The 5526-nt window shown below is 38.9% G+C and overlaps 1 pseudogene; it reads right to left on the bottom strand.

The window, feature by feature from the left end:
* Positions 1 to 243: 243 nt before the first annotated feature.
* On the bottom strand, positions 244 to 913 carry LOC102737559 (large ribosomal subunit protein uL11 pseudogene; annotated as a pseudogene).
* Positions 914 to 5526: the final 4613 nt, after the last annotated feature.

Here is a 5526-nt window from a genome sequence, read left to right as displayed (position 1 = left end):
GTTGCAAATGGCAAATTCCGTTTTTGGAGGTTCCTCAAAAAGTTGCAAATAGAGCTACCCTGCGACCCAGCAATTGCACTACTGGGTATTTACCCCAAAGATACAAATGTAGGGATCCGAAGGAGTATGTGCACTCCAATGTTTATAGCAGCACTGTCCACAATGGTCAAACTATGGAAAGAGCCAAGATGTCCATCAACAGATGAATGGATAAAGAAGATGTGGTATATATATATACAATGGAATATTAAACATGAAGTCTTTTTTTTTTTTTTTTGGTTGTCAAATGATCCTTTATTGAAACATTTTCCTTTGTAGTTAACTAGCTGGGCATTCCAGATGACTGTTGATGTCATCTATGATGTCATGAGGGTGGTGGCCATCAACATTGCAGCCCACAGACTGGGCAGTCCCCAGGATTTCTTTAATTGTTCCAGAGAGTTCTCTGGCTAAATATCGGTGTTGCATCTGTTGGGCAATATTGACAATCTCATCAAAAGTGGTATTTCCACTCTGCTTAATGTTTTTCTGCTTCTTTCTGTCTCTTGGTGGTTCCTTGAGGGCTTTGATAATCAGGGCAGAGGCAGAAGGTACCACTTCAATCTGGGCCTGTCTGTTCTGAATGGTCAGTTTCACCGTAATCCTTAGACCCTTCCAATCACCGGTTGCCTTGGCGATGTCATCACCAACCTTTTTTTGGAGACAGAGCCAGCGGGCCGATCTTCGGGGCCAGGGCAGACATGGCACCGACTTCGCCACCGGTGCTCCTCAGGTACACGACTTTGATCTCGTTGGGGTCGAACCAGCGGAGGTGGCTGGTGTCGGATGAACCCAGATTCCGGACGACCGAAGAAAGTTGCACCTTTGCCTCCCCGAGCCGAAAGCCAAAAGTAAACATGAAGTCTTAAATAATAGATCTGTAAAAACATGAAATAGGTTGCACAGGTAGGTAATTACACTGGATTATCTTTCAGGTACAATGTAACTCTGATTTCCTGTGAGTTCTAGTGCCTGGTTTTATTCAAGTACTCAATAAGTATTTTTTGGAAACAATCCTCATTAATATTTAGAATATATGTTTGTTTTTCTAATAATTTCTTCCTAACCTCTCACTAAAATCTAATTCCATAATTTACTAACATGGGTAGGGTTGGTTATAAGAATCTTTATTATTGGGGCGCCTGGGTGGCTCAGTCTTGAGCACCTGCCTTCGGCTCAGGTCATGATCCCAGGATCCTGGAATCGAGCCCCGCATCGGGCTCCCTGCTCAGCGGGAAGCGTGCTTCTCTCTCTCCCACTCTCCCTGCTTGTGTTCCCTCTCTCGCTGTATCTCTCTCTGTCAAATAAATAAAATCTTTAAAAAAAAAAAAGAATCTTTATTATTTAATATGTGGAGATGAGACTGACCTGTAAAATCTAGAACAATGAAATTCTTGTTTTAAAAATTGTCTATTACAAATAGTCAAATTTTGGGGCACCTGAGTGGCTCAGTCATTAAGTGTCTGCCTTCAGCTCAGGTCATGATCTCAGGGTCCTGGGATCGAGCCCCGCATCGGGCTCCCTGCTCCGCAGGAAGCCTGCTTCTCCCTCTCCCACTCCCCTTGCTTGTGTTCCCTCTCTCACTGTGTCTCTCTCTGTCAAATAAATAAATAAAATTTAAAAAAAAACCCCAAATAGTCAAATTTGATATTTGCTTGTCTCTATCTTGTTTAATGTCCACACCACTGACTAGAGTTTGGCAAAGAGAATTTTCCATAAAACTTGGGATGTCTGGGTGGCTCAGTCGGTTAAGCATCTGCCTTTGGCTCAGGTCATGATGACAGGGTCCTGGAATCAAGCCCCACATTGGACTCCCTGCTCAGAGGGAGTCTGCTTCTCCCTCTCCCTCTGCCCTCACCCCCACCCCCAGCTCGTGCTCTCTCTCTTGCTCTGCTCTCTCGCTCTCAAATAAATAAGTAAATAAAATCTTCAAAACAAAGAGAATCTGCCATAAAATTCAAGAGCATTCATTGAACATGCTCTGTGTTAATTTGCCATTTGTTGCTCCAAAATTTCAAAAGGAAAATAATTCATATATAATTTGTAGGTTTTGAGTCCTGTGAAATAATATTTTTTTGCAATGCTATATTCTCATAAGTTATAACTCACTATTAAATTCCCACTTTATAAAATATTTGTCAAGTGAAAGGAAACTACATAATCCAGCTATTGATCTGTTTATCATGATTGCTTCTGATCAATACCGAAGAAATGTTACTTTAACCTCAGTAGTTTGTCAAGAACATTTCACATATTCCTTGTCTGGCAAATCAAAGTAGTTGTCTCTTATAAGAGCTATATTCATGCTTCCCAAAAAATCAGTTCAAGAATGAATATCTAATTTTCTGGGTTACTGGGCAATTTAGTGGAATTGTTAATAACAGGGAATCTAGGTCAGACAGATACTGAATGCATTCTGGCAGTGCCTTTGCAAATTGTTTTTTTTTCCTTAGAAAACTTCAATATCTGGGGCCACCTGGGTGGCTCAGTGGGTTAAGCATCTGCCTTTAGCTCAGGTCATGATCCTGGGGTCCTGGGATTGAGCCCCGCATCAGGTTCCCTGCTCAGTGGGGAGTCTGCTTCTCCCTCTCCCTCTGCCCCTCCCTCCCACTTGTGTTCTCTCTCTCTTTCAAATAAATAAGTAAAATCTTTAAAAAAAAAAAGAAGGAAAGAAAACTTCTATATCTGTAAGACTCAGTTTCTGCATCTGGGTAGTAAAGACGATGAAAATACCTATCTGTGTTTTAGAAGGTTGAGATGAGATGTATGTACATTGCTAAGCACTTGGAAAGTGCTCAAAATATTTTAAATTATTATCTGGCTCTTAGAGCAATAAAAATGATACTGAAGTTGGTGTGAGTTGGCCTTATACATACCCATACAATGATAAATGGAACTGAGGGAAAATTTTGGTAGTTCCAGGGTTTTGTATTACTGACTGGTCTTTCATCGGTACCTTTGCTATGCATGCGACATGAGTGATGATTTTATCATCTGTTTTTACCGAGCCTAGCAGATTGCCAGCAGTATCATAACTGAAAAGAAAGCTAAACAATCTTCTACTTTGATGTCTCTGATTCACTGAATAATATAGTGTATTCCTATTTAAATTATTTATATCCTTTATTTAATTTTAAAATAAAAATCAAGCTTCTATTTTGGGGGGCAAGACACACACAGACTGCCCTGAAGTGTCAGAACCCTGGGAGGGCTCCCAGGGAGTCTGCCTGTGTGTTCAGATGGACCAGCTCCTGAGCACGTTGCTTCTTCCTGCACCTGTTGCCCTCCTGTTTCTATCCCCTCTAGAATTGGTATGAGCAGGAGGGCACACAGCCCATTTAAAAAAAGAAAAGAAAAAGGAAAAAGAAGGAAGGACAAAAATGTAAAGTACCTATCATTATTACTATTATAGGAGATTTTTGGTCAAATGGTTCCTTATTATATTTTTCACCCCTCTGTTGAGATTCCCTACTGTTCATTCATGTCTCTTTTCTGCTATAAGTTCTTGAGAATATCATAGGAATTTAAATTCCTTGTCTGTTAATTCCAACATCTGGGTTGCTCCAAGGTCTTTTTATATTGATTCTCTGAAACTTTCTCCATGGCTTTACTTCCATAGGAAAAGAAAATAAACTTATGTCAGAAAAGTGTATCACTCAATGCTTAAAACTACATTACATTAAATAGATAATGCATTAAAAATGTACAATTTTCCACTATTAAAATTTGATGAATAAAAAAAGTTGATTGAGAGAGAGGTAGGTAGATAATAGATTTTAAATGATAATGGGATTAAACTAAACTATTTTAAAACTTTTTTTTTTACTGAACATATTCTAACATGTTTTCAAATCAATAAATTTGTATTGAGGGGCACCTGGGGGCTCAGTCAGTTAAGCGTCTGCCTTTGGCTCAGGTCATGATCTCCGGGTCCTGGGATCAAGCCCTGCATTGGGCTCTCTGCTCGGCAGGGAGTCAACTTCTCCCTCTCACTCTCCCCCTGTGCTCTCTCTCTCTCTCTCAAATTAAAAAACAAAACAAAACAAAATTTTTATTGATATGATATCACTTCTAAGGACGCATGGTATTTCAGCATATGGATGTATCATATTTGATTTAGGCAATCCTGATTGTTTCTACTTTTTGACTTTTATTACCAACACTGCCATGAAGCTTGTTTCCTCACGTGTATTTTTTTATCTTGTCTCATTCTTTCCCCCCAAATTAAAATTATTTTCTTGTGATTTGTTTTTAATTGAGGTATAATTGACATACAAAATTATACTAGTTTCAGGTGTAAAACATCATGATTCGATATTTGTATATATTGTGAAATGATCACCACAATAAGTCTAATTAATATCCATCACCACATACACAATTTTTTTCTTGTAATGAGAACCTTTAAGATTTACTCTCTTAGCAACTTTCAAATATGCGGAACAGTATCATTAACTACAGTCACCATCCTGTACATTAGATCTCCATGAGTTACTTATTTTGTAACTGGAAGTTTGTAGCTTTTGATTCCCTTCACCCATTTCATCCATCCCCTACCCTCTACCTCTGGCAACCACCAATCTGTTTTCTTGTTCTCGGCATCTATGAGCTTGTTTTGTTGTTGGTGTGGGTTTTCTTTGTTTTGATTTTAGATTCCACACATATGTGAGATCATGTGGTATTTGTCTTTCTCTCTGTCTGACTTATTTCACTTAGCATAATGCCCTCAGGTTCCATCCATGTTGTTGTAAATGGCAAGGTTTCATTCTTTTTTATGGCTGAATAATATTCCATTTATATATATCCATTCTGTATTTATATATATTGTGACTCACACACACACATGATTGATAAATCTTCACCATGTCAATTTAAGGAATTACGGGCTCTTGACGTTGCCAGTTGTTCCTGATTGGCCCTTTGATGTATGTGCATGTATACATACACACCCAAACCCACCCATACACACACTTCTGTATGTGGTCAAATCTATCAAACTTGTCCTATTTTGTGATTGATGTTATGATTAGAAAAGCTTCTCTATCACTAGATTATATGAACATTTATAAATATTTTTAATATAATAGTGAGCTTAGAATAAGAGAGCACTTTGGGATTGTGGAGATATTGGATCCAATACCAGCTGTGCCATTAACTAGTTGTAACAAACTGTATTTTCCAAAGATGGCTGCAACAATTTCTCCCATACCACATGCTCTTCTATAACTTCGCTATGCTCCAATCAAAAAGTGGAACTTGGCCAGGCTTATGACTCACTTGTAAGCAATAGACTGTATCGGAAGTAATGATGCATGATTTCCAGAGCTAGCCCATAAAATGTGATGCAATTTCCACTTTGTTAGAATACATACTTGCCTTTAGAGCCCTAAGCTTCTGTTTAAGAAGTCTGGAGGCTCCATGCTGTGAAGAGGCCCAAGAAACATGAAGGGTCCATATGGAAGTGTTCTGACCACCAGCCCCCGGTGA

The sequence above is a fragment of the Leptonychotes weddellii genome, chromosome 11 (genome assembly GCF_054177405.1).
Source record: "Leptonychotes weddellii isolate Sample4059 chromosome 11, ASM5417740v2, whole genome shotgun sequence".
NCBI lineage: Eukaryota > Metazoa > Chordata > Mammalia > Carnivora > Phocidae > Leptonychotes > Leptonychotes weddellii.
This window is presented reverse-complemented; position numbering and strand designations above follow the sequence as displayed.